Source organism: Gopherus flavomarginatus, chromosome 25 (genome assembly GCF_025201925.1).
Source record: "Gopherus flavomarginatus isolate rGopFla2 chromosome 25, rGopFla2.mat.asm, whole genome shotgun sequence".
Taxonomy (NCBI): domain Eukaryota; kingdom Metazoa; phylum Chordata; order Testudines; family Testudinidae; genus Gopherus; species Gopherus flavomarginatus.
The window spans coordinates 8959083-8978186 of NC_066641.1; the positions used below are offsets into that span (position 1 = coordinate 8959083).

A 19104-nucleotide genomic window follows, 5' to 3' on the forward strand; every position below is an offset into this window, starting at 1 on the left:
ATCCATGCTCAGCTTATTCTCTACTAAAATTGTTCTTTCCATGGCAGAACTCTCATCCTATCCCTATTCCATTAATCTTTTGTTCCCAAGAGATTGACCCTTTAACCCTCTCTCTTTTAAGTGACTTCTTGTATTTACAGCCCCAGTTGTGGACTAGAACCCCATTGTGCTAGGCCATATATGAACGCAACAAAAAGGAAGTCTTGCCCCCAAAAGCTTACAATCTTGCAGCTGTGCCATCTGTAAACAAGGTCTATGTTAGGTATTTAGGATGATGGACTGCTGTTGTCACCAGTTACCTAACCCTCTAGTAACAGTAAAGTGTGCACTCAGCTGTGCACTCACTGCTGCCATTCCTGACAGTTCCAATACATCATACTCATTCCATTTTTCGTTTTATCTTCTGAATTTCACTGGTGTTTATTTCAGAGCCTTCCCACTTCCAGAGCTGGCAAAATTCTATACCTTTAAGAAGAGCAGCAGTGAAAGAAAGAAAAAAAAACAACATTGGCATACAAGACAGAGTGCAGAGAATGGAATGGTCTCTAATTTACCAAATTTCTTTTGCATATACTGCAAAGCAAAGCAGCTGAATTAAGTGGTTGTGAGATGCCTAAAAAAATAATCTGGTTTGATTTTTTTAATGGAAGTTTTTCCTAGCTGAAGATCAGGTTAGCTTTTCAGCTACCCAGTGGCTTGAGAGTTAAACAAATTAAGTTATGTGTTGGTTCCCATTGTTCTATCAAAAGGCTTCCTCACCACTGTGCTACTGGGATACTAGATGGAACTCCCTTTAGACTCTCTCTGTGTTGACACTTAAGAGTGATGTGATGCAAAGTACTTCCTCCTCAGAAGGTGTAAATGAATTGCTGATCCAAGAAATATGAGACTGGGAACTGCTACCAAATGTAGTTATCCCATATGGCTCTGCAGAACAGTAGAGTATTTTTGAAGAATTCCTATTTATTTCCACAAAATAAAGGATGCAGATGAGATCTTCAAAACAGCATGCAAAGGAAAGATATAAAGCAAAAGACCCAACAGTTCCCAGGGAAGGCAAGATTGAGAGTTTGAGAGTCCAACTTCAAACTGGAATCAGTATTCCTGGTGATAGGGAGAACTGAGCATCTCACAGCAGCAACTGGGATGGGGATATATGCTTGAAACAGGTACATTCAAATGGAACAGTTTTGTGCCTGGATTTAGAGTATGCAAACTAATAAATATATGATTCAAACAAGAAATAACAAGGCAAGGGATGCATTTAAAATAGGCATGACAGAGATAAGTACATCACACAGATTGTCACAGATGAGATATTAAAGGTTATAAATATTTTAAAGGAAAGTGAAATAAATCTGTATTAAACCTCTCATAATTAAAGAAAATAAACATCCTTTTCCTGTTTTCTCCATTTTGTCTGTGATGTTTGTCTCTTCACTTTAAGAGTATAACTGCATGTATGAAACCCTTTAGTCTTTTTATTCTTCTCATTCTATTTTAGGTATTTCTACATGAATAATATGTTTCCATAGAGATTTGCCAGGCATTGTACTTGGTTCAGAGTGGTCATTTAAAAAACAAACTCAGAGTATGTTTTCCACATGCAATGTAAATAAATATACATAATTTAATATCAACTCACCTATGCAGGGGAAAACATATTATTTCTTACTTGTTTTCCTTTAGTGCCAAGGAGTCTTAGTCATAGATCAGAACCCAATTGTGCTAAGCACTGTACAAAACACAGTGTCTCACATTAGATACATCACAGGGACAGTTCTGCCAGTACTACTGATAACGAGCTCTGTCCAACCACATTTTAGTAGGAGGCATTCAATCACTGGAGAGTGGTGCCTAGAGAAATGTGTTGGTTAGCTAAGGGGGCAAGGTCCGTGAAGATAAGCTGAGAGAAGATTTCCATAAGTAAGTGAACTGATGAGTTTAGTCACAGTAAAAAGTTTTGGGGACTACAAAGAAAGGCTTTTGTATGAAGACAAGGTGTGAAGTCTTCCTAGAAACCAACAGCAAACTTCATTTTGTGTTTTCTCCTTTAAACCATCCCCACAGAGGAGCAGGACTCTTTGATGGGGGCTTGCCTCAGCCTTGGAGTAGGCGTCAGACTGTGGCAGCATCAGTTGACAGCAAAAAGCAATCCTATGAAGGACTAACTTCCATCAAAGTTAGCCATTTGACAGCAATACACTTCTGCTTTCTCCTCTCACCTGCACTCCCAATAGCTGAGTCCGTTACCTCCACCTACTATTCCAGAGATGGGAAGAGACAGATTGGGATTTGAATTTGTATGATTTTACAGCCTTATCACATAACATTAATCTAAGAATTTTTAAAGCTTTTCTTAAATTTCCACTGAACACAATGTATTGTTTCCCAGGTAACGCCCTCTCTTCCTTGCTCCTTATTAGCTGTGAGGAGTTCTGCAACATGTTGCCATTTTAAAAAGAATTTGATGGTTCCTGCTCAGGTTTAGTGGCTGCTGCTGTTTAATTGCTCTTTGGTGGCTTATGTGAATCGAGCTGGCAAGTTTCTGTTCAGTTCCTAGTGAACAAATGGTCATATATACAAGCACCCTAATAAGCTATAAGCTGTCATTTACTGTATGTTTCTACAGTGCCTGCTACAATAGGCCTCAACCCTGGTTGAGACTTCTAGGCTCTACCACAATATAAATGTAAAATAATTGGCACTAATTAACCCTTCCTATCCATCTCAGAAGAATAAACATCCCTAGAGGCTATCTCCTTAGGGCAGCAATGAAACAAATAGTAGGGCAGTAGGATCCTTGCACTATTGCTTTCTCAGCTGTACCTGCTTAGAGGGTTTTATTCTCAAAAGACTATTACTAGGTAAATCTTACATGCCAACCAGACTGCATGGGCCATCCCTACAGAGCAACTGAACATGCTTCATCCTGAGCCTGCAGGGTCTGAGCAAGACTTTCCCTGAAATTGTATCTTTCAGCAGCTGAGGGCCCACTGTAGTGCCAAGCACTGAAATTGACAGCAGTGTTCCTTTTCTCTGTGTTCTCCTGTGCTGGCAACCAGGAAGTGTGGAGAAGGAGGTGACAACTACACTGGAATGCAGAGAAGTGAGGAAGGAAGGAAGAGGTGGAATGCCACAGTATGGGTAGGACAGGAGGAGGGAGGGGGAGCCAGTGGGGGCTGGAGTTTGGCTAGCAGCAGAGAGGGACGAACACAGGCTAGGGGAACAACAGCATGCTAAATCACTAGTTTAATCACTAAAGCATGCTTCCCCTACAGAACCTGGAATTGAGTCTGAGGGTCCTTGGTCTCTACATTCCTCTGCTGTCAGCAAATACCTGTGAAGCCCATCAGCAAAATATCTGTCTCATCTTCTAATGAATGGTCCACCTGACTTGGGAGATAACAGCCTAATACAGCTACCATTTAGTCCATTAGCACAAATAGCAGAAGTCTGAGCTGTGAGTCTAAAGGTCTAAACCCTACTGATGACCCAAACTGGTGAATATAGTTTCACATGATGGAATATCTGGTTTTTTTTTCAGTTTGTTACTTTTTTTAAATTAGGAAACTACATTAGAAACATGACATTAAAAGAACACTAAGGTTGTGAAGTCAAGCGCTCAAATGTTAGGAAATTTCAGAAATAAGGTTCCCTGTGAAAACTTAAATCAGCCTCCTTATATACAATATATATATGCACATTATGATAGTCTTTCATTACATGACCCCATACTATTTTTTCCCATAAGACCCCTTCCTCATTTGGTGCACAGGATGGATGTTCATCTCAGAATGAATCAGGATTCTGTGGTCAGTGCGGCTGTTGTACGAATAAGGCAGGGAAGAGAGAGGACAGGCTCATAGTTAAGGAATTCAAATGTCACCCTAGAGAACTGTATTCTATCCCTGCCTGTGCCACAGGGTTCCTATAAGATGCTGGGCAAATCACAAACCAAAATTGTCACAGGTGACCACTAACTGTGGGTACCCATAAAATGAGGAACACAATGTGATACACCTGGTCTCGAGTTGCAAAAAATTCTGAATGCTCACAACTGCAACTAGAACCAACTGGAGCCATGTTTTGAACAAAAAGTACTATGGAAATATTAAGTCCTCTGCAAAATAAGGCCCTAGATGTTTCAGGCTGGCTACCCAATATTAGTGTACACATTTAACAGTTTTTGACCTTAATCTCTCTCTGCACTTCAGTTTCCCAGCTGTCAGTTGGGGATAGTACTATTACATAATCTCAAATGAGTAGATAAACTCATTAATGTTTGTGAAGCATTCAGCTACTATGGCCTGAGCACCAAGCAAATGCCCATGAAGAAATTATTATTTTTTTTATCCACTGAAAAGTATGCATGGTGTGTGTTAAATAAAGCCTAGAGGCACACATTCAATGTGGAGGATAAAAAGAAATATTAAATAGCTGCCCATTCACTGAAAGAGACATGGTACCTGTGGGGGAAAAAAAATAGTATGTGATCATGTAATTAAAGATTAAAGTGTATATGTGCATCGGGGCCAAATTGAAGTTGCCAGGCAAAATTTAATTCTGGCATTTCCTATCTTTGGAGTGTTTGACTTTGCAACCTTAACATTCTTTTAATATAATTATTTTGGATATCATAGCATGTCAAGTTCTCTATTAATGAATAGCATTCTGTCCTGCACAAAGGTATTCTTTCCTTAAGATACATTTGATAAAGGCGATAAACCGTAACTAAACATCTGAATGTTATATTGCCACCTTTTGATTACAACAACTCAATGCCATTCCAGACCTATTGTAAAACATTGTTCTTGAGGAAGCCGAAACAAGCAAAAGCAACTGATAAGCTGAACATGGGTGAAAAAATCATAGAGCCCTCTTAAAATGCTTTAAGATGGATGCTGCAATTTATAATGCTCATTATAATTTTTACAAGAACAAATAAGTGTAAATTAATAATATGAACTTTCATTGTTTTATTCTCAGTTAAAGAGTGTACATTTACATACATGAAGCTTTCTCCATTAGTGAAAAAGAAAGTGGAACCTAACTAAGTTGTGCTCCTTGCATAGCTATGTACCTTGACACCATCACTTTAGGAGTCTAAAACCAAACTGAGTAGGTTTTGTAAACCTTGCCTTCTTTTCATCCTCTTGTCCTTTATCCCTTTTTTGGTCCTGTTCTCTTTCCCTGCAAGGTGACTAGTCAGATTTCATCTTTCTTTTCCCTTAGTTCTCTCCACTCTCTCCTCCTCAACCTAGATGAAATTTTAAATAATCATTAGTCCTTTCCTAGAGCCTCTCTCTTCATTGTCCCCTACTCCCTTCTAATCTCATTCATTGTTTCTTCTCTTACCCTCTTCTGTAGCTTGTCCTTTTTTAATCCTGATTAATGGCTGTTTAAACCCCCTTTCTCTTTTTGTTTATTCAGGTCTTCCTACCTCCTTTCATACTGGCTAAATCATTCTCTATTTCCAAGTCCTTTGTCCAATTATCCTTCTCTACCTGCAGAGGGGGAAAACAGCAGTGATAAAAACCCTTCAGATTCTTTTCCACCCAGTTCCACTTCTCCACTGAAATCAATTGCTGTGATAACATTGAAGATTAATTTTTGTTTGTGGAGAGAAGCAGGTTTGAATAAATTGGAGGACTTTTGACAATATTTTGAGCTCCTCTGTTCTGTAGGTGCTGGCAGAGTTAACAGCATCTATGAGAAAGAGAAATAGTTTTACAGACCATTAGGGCTGGTGGGAAGCAGCAGGATCAGGTTTTAATGAATACAGGATCAAAAGCATCTTAAAGAAAACCAGCCGCTGAAAACAAAAGCCAGGCTCATCAGGGAAGACAGGAGACGCTTCTAACAAGAAACAAGGCACTGACTCAAAGACATCAGGGAGTCATTTCCTCATAAAGGCACATTTAAAAGTATGATTTCCTCCACTAAGAAATTAACTTTGATACTTTTCCAATAGGTGTAAAAATAGAACCATACACCAACTGCCTGCAATTAAAATCTCAAAATCAGATTTTTCTCTAAAGGAGACCAGCGCTGTCTAACAAGATTAGCCCTCTCACAAATAAGGCTGCAGATTCAAAACTTAGCACTAATGCAGTGGTTTGAGTATCCTCTGGTGTTCTGCAGCTAGGAAGGTGAATCCTGACAAGCAGTGGTGCACTCAGATCTGAGCATCCCTGTACAAAAATCACACGCCAATATTACACACTGACCTAAGAAAATGACTCTCGGCAGTAGTGTTTGTATCTCATATCAGACAGACTAGGAATCCTTTTGGTTTGTATTTTAAATGCATCTTTTGCACCTGAGGCATAAGCAGTTCTGTTTATTGCTAAGTAAGCTGCTGCAGTCCACCCCATACTGTAATATTTTGTCATTATATAATGCTTTTAGTCAGATAATTTCAAAGCACTTCAGAATCAGTTAATAAATCACAACAATTTTGTGAGATAGCTAGTAATCCCATATTAGAGATAGGTAAACTAAAACAAGAGAAGTTACATGACTTGCTCAAAGTCACAGAGCAAGTTGGTGGAAGGCCTGAGAATAAAACCTAGGAATTGTGGCTCCTGGTCTCATGCTCGAACATTAAAATAATGCTGACCATCTCTTCTCACATATAAACCTTCACAACCTCTTCTTCCTACATCTAGAGTCCCAGATGAATATTACCCAAGAAATGTAATCTAGTGGTCTCTACACGGGACTAAGTGCAAGAAACTCCTAACTTCTAAAGTAATCCTGAGTCTGCTAATGACTTGCTGAGAGGCCTTGAGTAAGTTTCTGAATCTGTCAGTTGTTCAGCTTTAAAAGAAGGATAATAATATTTAACTTCCTGCCTCATGGGCCACTGAGGATTAGTTAATATTTATACAGCATTCTGAAAATACAGGTGCTAATTACTATTCAGCTTCCCATGAAGAAAATGTTGGAATACAGGAGCCCTTCTATTTCACTATCAACTATTCTCTTATAAATTTAATTCAGAGGAAAGAGGGCTATGGAAGAAAGATTCCAGCAGTTTCCTTTCCTTTGAAATTCTAGTCTATAAAAGCTACAAGCTTGCTTGATACAACCAGAATCTCAGCAGCTCTTTGTTATATCACAGACTGTGCAGACACTTGCCACATCTTGGTGCATTCAACAAGTGCGCTAAAGCTAATTATTTATCTTGTCCAAAATTGTATGATGTAAGCTTTATCTAGGGGTAAGGAAGGATCCTGCATTTCCAGGAGGATGGACTGGGCAGCCTAATGGATGTTATGTGGGGAGGGATAGCTCAGAGGTTTGAGCACTGGCCTGCTAAACCCAGGGTTGTGAGCTCAATCCTTGAGGGGGCCATTTAGCAATCCGCAGCAAAAACCAGTTAGGGACGGTACTTGATCCTGCTGTGAAGGCAGACGACTGGACTCAATGACCTTCCAGTTCTATAAAAACAATTTTTTTTTTTAAAGTCTGTGGTACTATTACCAAAATTTCATGGTTAAACCACACAACACCAGTAGTATCAAGATTCATTTTTAAAACCTTTGCTTTAAAAAACAATAACTGTATGCTCAGAGCAAGGAATGAGCCCATTATTGCTCATGAATACACTGAAGCATTCCTTTGGGATTACATTTGGAAAATGAGTTGTGCAGATTTCCCCCAGCCTAAGGAGAAGTGAATGAAATAACTTCCATTGTGTGTTTGACTGTTGCATAGATAAAAGCCTCATTAAGTCTCTCCAGTGATTGGAGATAGGTTTTGTTTGGAATGGTTTTGTAACAAAGATAGCAAATAGAGGAAAAAATTAAGTAACTGTTTTCATACCCTCCTGATCATCAGGAGCCTATATGAGTTTTTAATTAGTGCTGCATTTTCAATAAGTTTGTATCTGTACATGTTAATGATTCTTTCCTGGATAACATCGAGATAATTATAAGAATCCAGTTTTTCAGTCTCTCACAAAAGGGATGGCGGATATATTTAATCATGATGTAGAAACACTGGCAGCTTTCTCTGAGCCCAGCCTCCCTCTAATTACATTTCTACATTTTTGTGAACTGAAAGGGAAAAATATAGGAACTCAATAATTAAAACAAAAGACGAAGTGAATATTAAAAAGCAGCAGCTGTTTAAGATTCTTATACACAACTGTTTCAAGGACATCAGTTTAATCAGCATCACATCAAACCAAACATCTATGTACACAAAGGCTATAGAAAGAGCACCTCCAAAGTCATTTCTACATTAGCATTTGCTGCATCTTTCATGCAGAAAAAAACCAAACCATCTGTTTCATATCATTCAGATGATCACTGGGAATTTATACCCCACACTTGTGCACTGGAGGGTTCAGTACTCCCACATGCACACTAGCGTCAAAACTCACATCAGTGCATCACTTTTCAAATTCTCAAGCTCTGAGCAGTTACCTCCAGCTGGGAATTCTCCAGCACTCTCACTAGTGTCCTCTTTTCTATATGTGCATGTTTACTTTCATATGCACAGCTACAGCAGAGGGCAGGACTGACCTAAGTTAACATTTCATATGAAGGATAGAGGGTGTAATAACCTTAGTCCCAGATTTGGACCTTAGCGTCCAAAATATGGGGGTTAGCATGAAAACCTCCAAGCTTAGTTACCAGCTTGGACCTGGTACCTGCTGCCACCACCCAAAAAATTAGAGTGTTTTGGGGCACTCTGGTCCCTCTGAAAAACCTTCCCTGGGGACCCCAAGACCCAAATCCCTTGAGTTTCACAACAAAGGGAAATAATCCTTTTTCCCTTCCCCCCTCCAGGTGCTCCTGGAGAGATACACAGACACAAGCTCTGTGAATCCAAACAGAGTGAATCTCCCTCTCTGTTCCCAATCCTGGAAACAAAAAGTACTTTCCTATTCCCCCAGAGGGAATGCAAAGTCAGGCTAGCAATCCAACACACAAATCTCCCCTTGATTTCTTCCTCCCACCAATTCCCTGGTGAGTACAGACTCAATTTCCCTGAAGTAAAGAAAAACTCCAACAGGTCTTAAAAGAAAGCTTTATATAAAAAGAAAGAAAAATAAGTACAAATGTTCTCTCTGTATTAAGATAATACAACACAGGGTCAATTGCTTAAAAGAATATTGAATAAACAGCCTTATTCAAAAAGAATACAAATCAAAGCACTCCAGCACTTATATTCATGCAAATACCAAAGAAAAGAAACCATAGAACTTACTATCTGATCTCTTTGTCCTTACACTTAGAAACAGAAGACTAGAAAGTAGAACTACTTCTCCAAAGCTCAGAGAAAGCAGGCAGCCAGAAAACAAAGACCTTAGACACTCAATTCCCTCCACCCAAAGTTGAAAAAATCCGGTTTCCTGATTGGTCCTCTGGTCAGGTGCTTCAGGTGAAAGAGACATTAACCCTTAGCTATCTGTTTATGACACGCCCCCCAAATTGCAGACAGTGGGGAAGCTCACTGGCGGCGATTTCCTTCTAGAACTTGAAAATAAACAGATTAATACAACACATACACCTTTACATATACTCCTAAGTATATAACTAACAGACTTCTACATTTTAAGAACACTTTTTAACTACTGAATTCTGGGAAACTCTCACGGGAGAGTGCATCAGCAACTTTATTAGAAGCTCCTGTGATGTGTTGAATTTCAAAATCAAAATCTTGGAGAGCTAAACTTCAACGAAGAAGTTTCTTGTTGTTTCCCTTGGCAGTATGAAGCCACTTTAGTGCAGCATGGTCAGTTTGTAGTTGGAACCGCCGTCCCCAAACATATGGGCGTAGCTTTTCCAGGGCGTACACAATGGCATAGCATTCCTTTTCACTGACTGACCAGTGACTTTTCCTCTCAGACAGTTTCTTGCTGAGAAACACGACAGGATGGAAGTTGTGATCTGTTGCTTCCTGCATGAGCACTGCTCCTATACCACGCTCAGATGCATCTGTGGTTACTAGGAATGGCTTGTCAAAATCCGGGGCCCTGAGCACAGGGTCAGACATGAGCGTTGCCTTAAGTTGGGTAAAGGCCTTTTGACACTCATCAGTCCACTTAACTGCATTTGGCTGGGTCTTTTTGGTCAGGTCGGTCAGTGGGGCAGCGATTTGGCTGTAGTGTGGTACAAATCGCCTGTAGTATCCGGCCAAGCCTAAGAAGGATTGGACCTGTTTCTTTGACCTTGGGACAGGCCACTTTTGGATAGCATCCACCTTGGCCTGTAGGGGGTTTATGGTTCCTCGACCCACCTGGTGCCCCAGGTAAGTCACTCTGTTTTGGCCTATTTGACACTTTTTGGCCTTAACAGTTAGTCCTGCCTGCCTGATGCGCTCAAAGACCTTTTCCAGGTGTAGTAGGTGTTCGGGCCAGGAGTCAGAAAAAATGGCCACATCATCGAGGTAGGCAACTGCAAATTTTCCCAGTCCAGCTAGTAGACCATCTACCAGCCTCTGGAAGGTGGCGGGTGCATTTTGAAGGCCGAAAGGAAGGACATTGAATTCATACACCCCCGCATGGGTGACGAATGCTGACCTCTCCTTGGCAGGTTCATTTAGCGGTACTTGCCAGTACCCCTTGGTTAAGTCTATTGTAGAGATGAACTGGGCACGTCCCAACTTCTTCAATAGCTCATCAGTGCGTGGCATCGGATAGTTGTCCGGACGAGTTACAGCATTTAGCTTACGGTAGTCCACGCAAAAGAGTATTTCCCCATCTGGTTTGGGTACCAGAACCACTGGAGATGCCCATGCACTGGTAGATGAGCGGATTATACCCATCTGTAGCATGTTTTGGATCTCCCGTTCTATAGCAGCTTGGGCATGAGGAGACACTCGGTAAGGTGGGGTTCTGATTGGGTGAGCATTACCTGTATCAATGGAGTGGTATGCCCGTTCAGTCCGTCCTGGGGTGGCTGAGAACAATGGGGCGAAGCTAGTGCACAGCTCCTTGATTTGTTGCCGCTGCAGACGTTCCAGGGTGGTTGAGAGGTTCACCTCTTCCACGCCACCGTCTTTTTTCCCGTCGTAGTAGACACCGTCAGGCCACTCAGCATCATTTCCCTGGACTGTAAACTGACAAACCTGTAAATCTCTGGAATAGAAAGGCTTGAGAGAATTAACATGGTACACTTTAGGCTTTAGTGAGGAATTGGGAAATGCTATGAGGTAGTTTACAGCTCCCAGGCGCTCTTGGACCGTGAATGGCCCTTCCCATGATGCTTCCATCTTATGGGCCTGTTGCGCCTTCAAGACCATAACCTGGTCTCCTACCTTGAAGGACCGATCTCTGGCATGTCTGTCATACCAGGCCTTTTGCTCTTCTTGAGCATCCTTTAGGTTCTCTCTAGCAAGGGCTAAAGAGTGTCGGAGGGTGCTTTGTAGGTTGCTTACAAAGTCCAGAATGTTAGTTCCTGGAGAAGGCGTAAACCCCTCCCATTGCTGCTTCACCAACTGTAATGGCCCCTTAACCTCGTGACCATACACAAGTTCAAATGGTGAAAACCCTAAACTGGGATGTGGTACAGCCCTGTAGGCAAACAGCAACTGCTGCAACACTAGGTCCCAATTATTGGAGAATTCGTTGATGAATTTTCGTATCATGGCCCCCAAAGTTCCATTGAACCTTTCCACCAGGCCATTGGTTTGATGGTGGTACGGGGTGGCAACCAAGTGATTCACCCCATGAGTTTCCCACAGTTTTTCCATGGTCCCTGCCAGGAAATTAGACCCTGAATCTGTAAGGATGTCGGAGGGCCAACCTACCCTGGCAAAGATGTCTGTTAGGGCCAGGCACACAGTGTTAGCCCTGGTGTTGCCTAGAGCGACTGCTTCTGGCCATCGGGTAGCAAAGTTCACTAAAGTCAGTACGTACTGTTTTCCTCTGGGCGTCTTTTTTGGGAAAGGGCCCAGAATATCCACAGCTACTCGCTGAAATGGGACCTCAATTATGGGGAGTGGCTGGAGAGGGGCCTTGACCTGGTCTTGAGGCTTACCCACTCTTTGGCATACCTCACAAGACCGGACATACTTGGCAACGTCCTTGCCCATCCCCTCCCAGTGGAAGGACTTCCCCAACCGGTCCTTGGTTCTGTTCACCCCAGCATGGCCACTGGGATGATCATGGGCTAAGCTTAAGAGCTTCCCCCGGTACTTAGTTGGAACCACCAACTGTTTTTGCGGCTGCCATTCTTCCCGGTGTCCACCAGAAAGAATTTCCTTGTACAAAAGTTCTTGGTCTATAACAAACCGGGATCGATTAGAAGAGCTGAGAGGCGGTGGGGTGCTCCGTGCCGCTGCCCAAGCTTTCTGAAGGCTGTCATCCGCTTCCTGCTCAGCCTGGAACTGTTCCCTTGAGGCTGGGGTCACCAGTTTTTCCTCAGACTGTGGACTTGGGCTTGGTCCCTCTGGAAGCGATGTAGGTGATGGGGTTGTTTCCGTTGCTGGTGTACCGCTCTCCGCTGGTGCACCTGAGGGTATTTCAGGCTCTGGCTGAGCCTTTTGGGTATGGCTGTCTTGTGCTTCTGCCAGTTCTGGCTCGCTGGCGCCCTCTGGCGTTGAGTTTGAAGATGGGGTTGCACTTGCTGGTGTTGGTTGCTGTTCCAGTTCCGGGCCTGGGACTGGAGATGCTGTGGCTGTTTCAGTGGTAGGCATGGAATCCGGGTCCTCTACCTCTGTCTGGGTCTCTGGTAACACAGACGGGGCCTCTGTGGACGGTTCAGGAACAGGAATGGGTCTGGAAGCTTGCCTGGTTTGGCTACGTGTAACCATTCCCACTCTCTTGGCCCGCCTCACCTGGTTGGCCAAGTCTTCCCCCAGTAGCATGGGGATAGGATAATTGTCATAGACTGCAAAAGTCCACATTCCTGACCAGCCTTTGTACTGGACAGGCAGTTGAGCTGTAGGCAAGTCTACAGCTTGTGACATGAAGGGGTAAATTGTAACTTTGGCCTTTGGGTTGATGAATTTGGGGTCAACGAAGGATTGGTGGATAGCTGACACTTGTGCCCCCGTGTCTCTCCACGCAGTAACCTTCTTTCCGCCCACTCTCAAATTTTCCCTTCGCTCCAAGGGTATTTGAGAGGCATCCGGGCCTGGGGATCTTTGGTGTGATGGTGGTGTAATGAATTGCACTCGCATGGTGTTCTTGGGACACTTGGCCTTGATATGTCCCAGTTCATTACACTTAAAGCATCTTCCATCTGATGGGTCACTGGGCCGAGGTGAGTTACTGGAGACTGGTGAGGTTGAAGGGTAGGGTATCTGTGGCTTTACTTGGGGGGTATGTGGGGTCTTTGGCTGTCCTCGGTTGTAGGGTTTATGGGCTGTGTGCCCCCTGGGGTAATCGTTCCCCTTGACAGTAGCTTTCTTGCTTTCTGCCAGTTCCATCCATTTGGCTCCAATCTCCCCCGCCTCAGCGATATTCTTGGGGTTTCCATCTTGTATGTACCGCGTGATGTGTTCAGGAACACCATCCAAGAACTGCTTCATTTGTATGAGGAGGTTCAGTTCTTCCAAGGTTTGAATGTTGTTTCCTGTTAGCCAGGCCTTATAGTTTTTTGCAATGTAGTAGGCGTGTTTGGGAAATGACACCTCTGGTTTCCACTTTTGGGTTCTGAAGCGCCGACGGGCATGATCTGGGGTTATCCCCATCCTGTATCTGGCCTTGGTTAGAAAAAGTTTATAGTCATTCATTTGGTGCTTAGGCATTTCAGCTGCCACCTCTGCTAAAGGTCCACTGAGCTGTGACCTCAATTCTACCATGTACTGGTCTTCGGGGATCTTGTACCCAAGACAGGCTCTTTCAAAATTTTCCAAGAAGGCCTCGGTGTCATCACCTGCCTTGTAGGTGGGAAATTTCCTGTGCTGTGGAGCAATATTTGGCACCGGGTTGTTAGGGTTGGCTGGCACATGCAGCCCAGCTTTTGCCAATTCCAGTTCATGTTTTCTCTGTTTTTCCTTCTCTTCATTCTCTTTTTGTTGTTTTTCCATTTCTTTTTGGTGCTTTTCCATTTCTCGGCGGTGCTTTTCCATTTCTCGGCGGTGCTTTTCCATTTCTCGGCGGTGCTTTTCCATTTCTCGGCGGTGGGCCACCTCTTCTTCTTCTAGTTTTCTTTTGTGTGCTGCCTCTTGGGCCGCCTGTTCTCTTTGGAAGGCTGCCAGTTTGATGCTTTCTTCCTTTTCTTTCATCTCCATCTGTCGCCTGTGTTCAGCTTCTTTGATTTGTTCTTCGGCGTCAATTTTTGCCTTAGAAGTCATGGTTCCTGTTTTCTTGTGTTGGGGTGCCCTCCGGTGTTTATCTTCTGAACTGCAGGTTCTCTGTTGCCTCCTGAAGTCTGCCTAGCAACAGTGCTTTTTTCCCTTTCTCTCTCTAGCTAATGTTCAATGAAGGGAAACCAGAAAAACCACTTTATTTGCATGCATATAAGTGCTGGTACTTGCCTCCTAATGGGAGGGCTATTGCATGACAAAAGACCCTCAACAGTTTCTTAATGGCTTCTCGCTTAACATGCAAGCCACAAACTGCGAGAGAGAGCAGAAAAAAAAATTCTCTCTGGTTCCCTTTTAAAACCAACTGCTTCTCTCTGCTAAAAAGCCCTTAGCAGAGAAAAGAAAAATATAATATTTCTACTGGCTTCTGGATTCTGTCTCCCACCAGCTGCCACTCATGTAATAACCTTAGTCCCAGATTTGGACCTTAGCGTCCAAAATATGGGGGTTAGCATGAAAACCTCCAAGCTTAGTTACCAGCTTGGACCTGGTACCTGCTGCCACCACCCAAAAAATTAGAGTGTTTTGGGGCACTCTGGTCCCTCTGAAAAACCTTCCCTGGGGACCCCAAGACCCAAATCCCTTGAGTCTCACAACAAAGGGAAATAATCCTTTTTCCCTTCCCCCCTCCAGGTGCTCCTGGAGAGATACACAGACACCAGCTCTGTGAATCCAAACAGAGTGAATCTCCCTCTCTGTTCCCAATCCTGGAAACAAAAAGTACTTTCCTATTCCCCCAGAGGGAATGCAAAGTCAGGCTAGCAATCCAACACACAAATCTCCCCTTGATTTCTTCCTCCCACCAATTCCCTGGTGAGTACAGACTCAATTTCCCTGAAGTAAAGAAAAACTCCAACAGGTCTTAAAAGAAAGCTTTATATAAAAAGAAAGAAAAATAAGTACAAATGTTCTCTCTGTATTAAGATGATACAACACAGGGTCAATTGCTTAAAAGAATATTGAATAAACAGCCTTATTCAAAAAGAAGACAAATCAAAGCACTCCAGCACTTATATTCATGCAAATACCAAAGAAAAGAAACCATAGAACTTACTATCTGATCTCTTTGTCCTTACACTTAGAAACAGAAGACTAGAAAGTAGAACTACTTCTCCAAAGCTCAGAGAAAGCAGGCAGCCAGAAAACAAAGACCTTAGACACTCAATTCCCTCCACCCAAAGTTGAAAAAAATCCGGTTTCCTGATTGGTCCTCTGGTCAGGTGCTTCAGGTGAAAGAGACATTAACCCTTAGCTATCTGTTTATGACAGAGGGAATTTCATCTTTTTCATGATTCAACTGGATTTAAATATCCAATTATAAAAAATTGATATTTCAAACTTGTTTGACCACGAAGAATCCATGTTTCCTAACATTTCCTGAGCTATATAAAAAGGAATATCTATTTAAATGACATGGATAACATTGAAAGTGAGAGAAATCCATCTCTGCTGGATCCAAATGCAGTTGCTCGATTAGCCGATTGAAAGGAACATCTCCATTAGCTTCCAGGAGACGTGAAAGAGGCAAGCTTTTGAGCTTCCACAGAGCTCTTCTTTAGCTCTGTAAGCTTGAAAGCTTGTCTCTTTCACCATCAGAAGTTGGTCTAATAAAAGATATTACCTCATCCATCTTGTTGCTCTAATATCTTGAGACCAACATGGCTATACCAACACTGCAAGCAATTCACTAGAAGTAGTATTTTAGTCTTTCAGTGCTCCCACTACAAGAAATTAAGATCATCACTAGAGACTCAGCATTTCTGGGCATATTTGGAACAAAAGTCAGGTCACTGCAAGATGACGATGATAAAACTGTATTCACTGCTATTGTTATTCAAGCTACCTAGCTGAAAGTTAGCTCTGTTCTACACATGCTGCAGTCACACTTTTGATGGAAGTGTAGACATGCTCTATAATTAAATCTCATGCATCAGCCAGTCATCTGCAGGAATGAGAAAGGAATTCCTCCCCCCACCCCCACACTACTCACTTGGCCAAATGTATTCTCGGTCCCCCCCTCCCCCGAAGCACCTGATATTGACTACGGCTGGGGACAAGACACCAGATGAGGTGGACCAGTGCTCTTCGGTGATAAACAGAATCCTCTCTCTTTGATGCCTGACAGATGTGTCTTGGTCACATACTCAGGGTTATACTGATTGCCAGATTTAGTGTTTGTAAGGAATCTTCCCCCAGAGAAAATGGACAGGGACCTTGGGGGAGGGAGTTTGACTTCCTCGGAAGCCTGGGCTATTGTTTACCTGCTAGGATCATTTGAACACATCTCACTTTATTCCCTATCTCTGCAGAGTCGTTGGGCATTGGTGGCAGTTTCATTTCTCCTGTTCTCTGCATGGAGCACAGAACAGTTTAGTCTCTTGAGAACTGAAATGCTTTGGTCTAATTAAAGTCATCAGACTCAATACAGGGGTATTTGGATGATATTTAATGACCTATGATATGCAGAAAGTTAGATTAGATAATCAAATGGTTCCTTCTGGCCTTAAGCTCTAAGAAACTCAGCAGTCTTTACTGAGCATGCAGAAGATGGGGCAAAGGGAAGGATTATACTTAAGAAAATAGTTCATGGGAGAAAAGTAAATGTGTCATTTCCACAAGTTTTGAATGCTAACTGCAATCAGAAATACCATCCAGAATGCAGTTTTATGGCCATTTCTTCATAACAAGCAGCATGATCTGCTGTTTTGTCACCTTGGGCAGCAGCTTGTGAAATATGAAAAACAAACAGGGTCCAAGGACTGATGATTACTTGGATGAGACCTCTGCAAGGAAAGGAAAGCCCAGCAGGAAGTAATAGCGTAGGTGACACTCTTCTGAGTTAGTACTGGATGTCATAGCATGGTGCACGTGTTGTTGGTGATATGATCTTTCAGCTAAGATAAAATGCCAGTGCTCTGATCATTTCTGTTTAATATAGAGCTGAAGTACTTTTAATGATGACAGGCATGTTAGCCATGCAACATATTTTATGGAATTACCTAATTATGCTTACAATTTTAATTGGAAACTGGATGACTTACTTATTGTTACTTATAGTCCATGTAGTCTCTGATAAGCACCTGCTGTGTTCCAGTGCAAAAGTACCTGCATTTCAGTGATACAATGAACAATCCCTATTTAGAATAATCAAAAATGATAACTTACAATATTGTAGACTCTATCTTAGCTGGCCTTCAGCTTTCATCTAGCTGTTCTCTCCATTCACTGAGAAGTGGAATTTTTAAAACAAAGTCAGATACAGAACTATATGATTCAGAGAACTGGACTTTAGGATTCCAGTTCAAATCAAGCCTGGGTTGGTAACTGGAAGCCTTCCTTCTCCTTGCACAATGTGTCCCATCAAAAGCTTCCCTGCTTCCTTCCCTCATCTGACACTACAACAGATTTCAAGCTGCGCTGTAACAACTTATGAATACTCTACACTGGGGTTGTTTTCATTATGACTATATTCGTTTACAATAACAGGAGATTGTCTTAAAAAAATAACCGCACAGGCAGGAAGAAAAAGAATGGCTCAAGATAAGCTACCTCTCTGCAAATGCTTGAGTTGCTAAGGGAGGATGACAGGACTATTCGCTTTTGATGCCTCTCTATCTAAACTACAAAACCGGTGTGGACCAACTCAGGAAAAGGCAAAAGATTTAAAGTCCTGGGGCTGGTTTATAAAGGAACACCACTTGAAGAGGAGGATGGTAATCGTTCGGAGGGAGACACACAGACCTGCTGGGGGTGGCTGAAGAAGTCAGGCCTGCCCGCATTACAGGCAGGAGCGTCTTTAGGGAAGAGCGACAGGCCGATGAGAGTGTTGTTTAAAATCCTTCTCTCTAGAGGTCTTGTTCCTGCTGCTCCAGTGAACGCCACTTGGCCGTCTGGTCACCGTAGCCCACTGGGCAGACTCCTAAAGGGAAGAACCACCGGCGCCCGAGGTCACTAGGCCCTGCTTGGCAGGCCAGGTCAATAGGCAGGTCAAAGGCTGCGAAAACTGGGAAACTCCCCCTAGCTTGGCTGGTCACCCGAGAGGGGGCGCAGGTGCCACTAGCCCTGTAACCATGCAGCCTCCCTTCTCCCCAAGAGCCGCACCCCCAAGTGTCTGATACCCCACACGACGCCCCCAAACAGCCCCTCACCCCAGCCACCCTGCTCCTCACACACACAGGCCCAGCTTTCCCGCCTCGGGGCCCGGAGGGGAGGGGCTGTCTACTCCCATGCACGCGCGCCGCGTTCTCCTCGCTCCCCCTCACCTCAGCTCAGCCCGCGAGCCTCTGCCGCCACGCTCCCGCTTCGCTCGACGCCCTTCCCGCCTCCCTGCACGCCGCGCATGCTCAGTGCGTCCCTCTCCACACACCCCCCTCTCCCCGAGCGTGGCGTCGTGGCGCTGAGGGACGGCGTCGCGGCGAGGCCCGGATGTGTCGGTTTGGGGCAGTATGAGGAGGCCACAAGGGGACAGCAACAACCAGCGGTATAACCTCAGGTGAGGGGAGGGGAGACCGGATGGCGGAGTGGGGCGAGACCCGAGGATCTCCACGGGGAGGTGTTGGTGGCACCACACCCCCTCCGAGAGTGGCACGTAGGGCAGCCCCAAGCAGGGACTCACCAGCTGGCTGGGAGTAAGAGATCCGCTCCGAACTGCCCCTCTTTCCATACTGGCTGTTCAAATGGCACTGCGACAACGGCTGCCCGCTGCTAAATAGTGAGCCATCATAGCTTAGGGGAACCGAAGGAGAACAGCGCATGTGCCGCAGCGCTGCCAAATTATGAGCTTCCGAGAGTCGAACCCCAGGGAGGGGCGCGCGCAGCTCCAGTGGGTGTTGG

General features: G+C 43.7%; 1 protein-coding gene and 1 long non-coding RNA gene across 5 annotated transcripts in view; one reads left to right on the forward strand and one right to left on the reverse strand.

The window, feature by feature from the left end:
- Positions 1-1610: 1610 nt before the first annotated feature.
- Positions 1611-19102, reverse strand: LOC127040755 (uncharacterized). The gene is made up of 3 exons (XR_007771545.1): positions 18887-19102; positions 17313-17376; positions 1611-5709 (listed from the first exon to the last, which is right to left on the reverse strand). It is a non-coding gene; the product is annotated as an uncharacterized LOC127040755 (long non-coding RNA).
- The window catches only part of SPOP (speckle type BTB/POZ protein), a 33683-nt gene continuing 33187 nt past the window's right edge, over positions 18609-19104 (forward strand). For all 4 annotated transcript variants that reach the window (XM_050935311.1, XM_050935312.1, XM_050935313.1 and 1 more), the window contains exon 1: positions 18609-18763. The gene's annotated coding sequence lies outside the window, so the exon portion shown is untranslated. The remainder of the gene's footprint in view (positions 18764-19104) is intronic.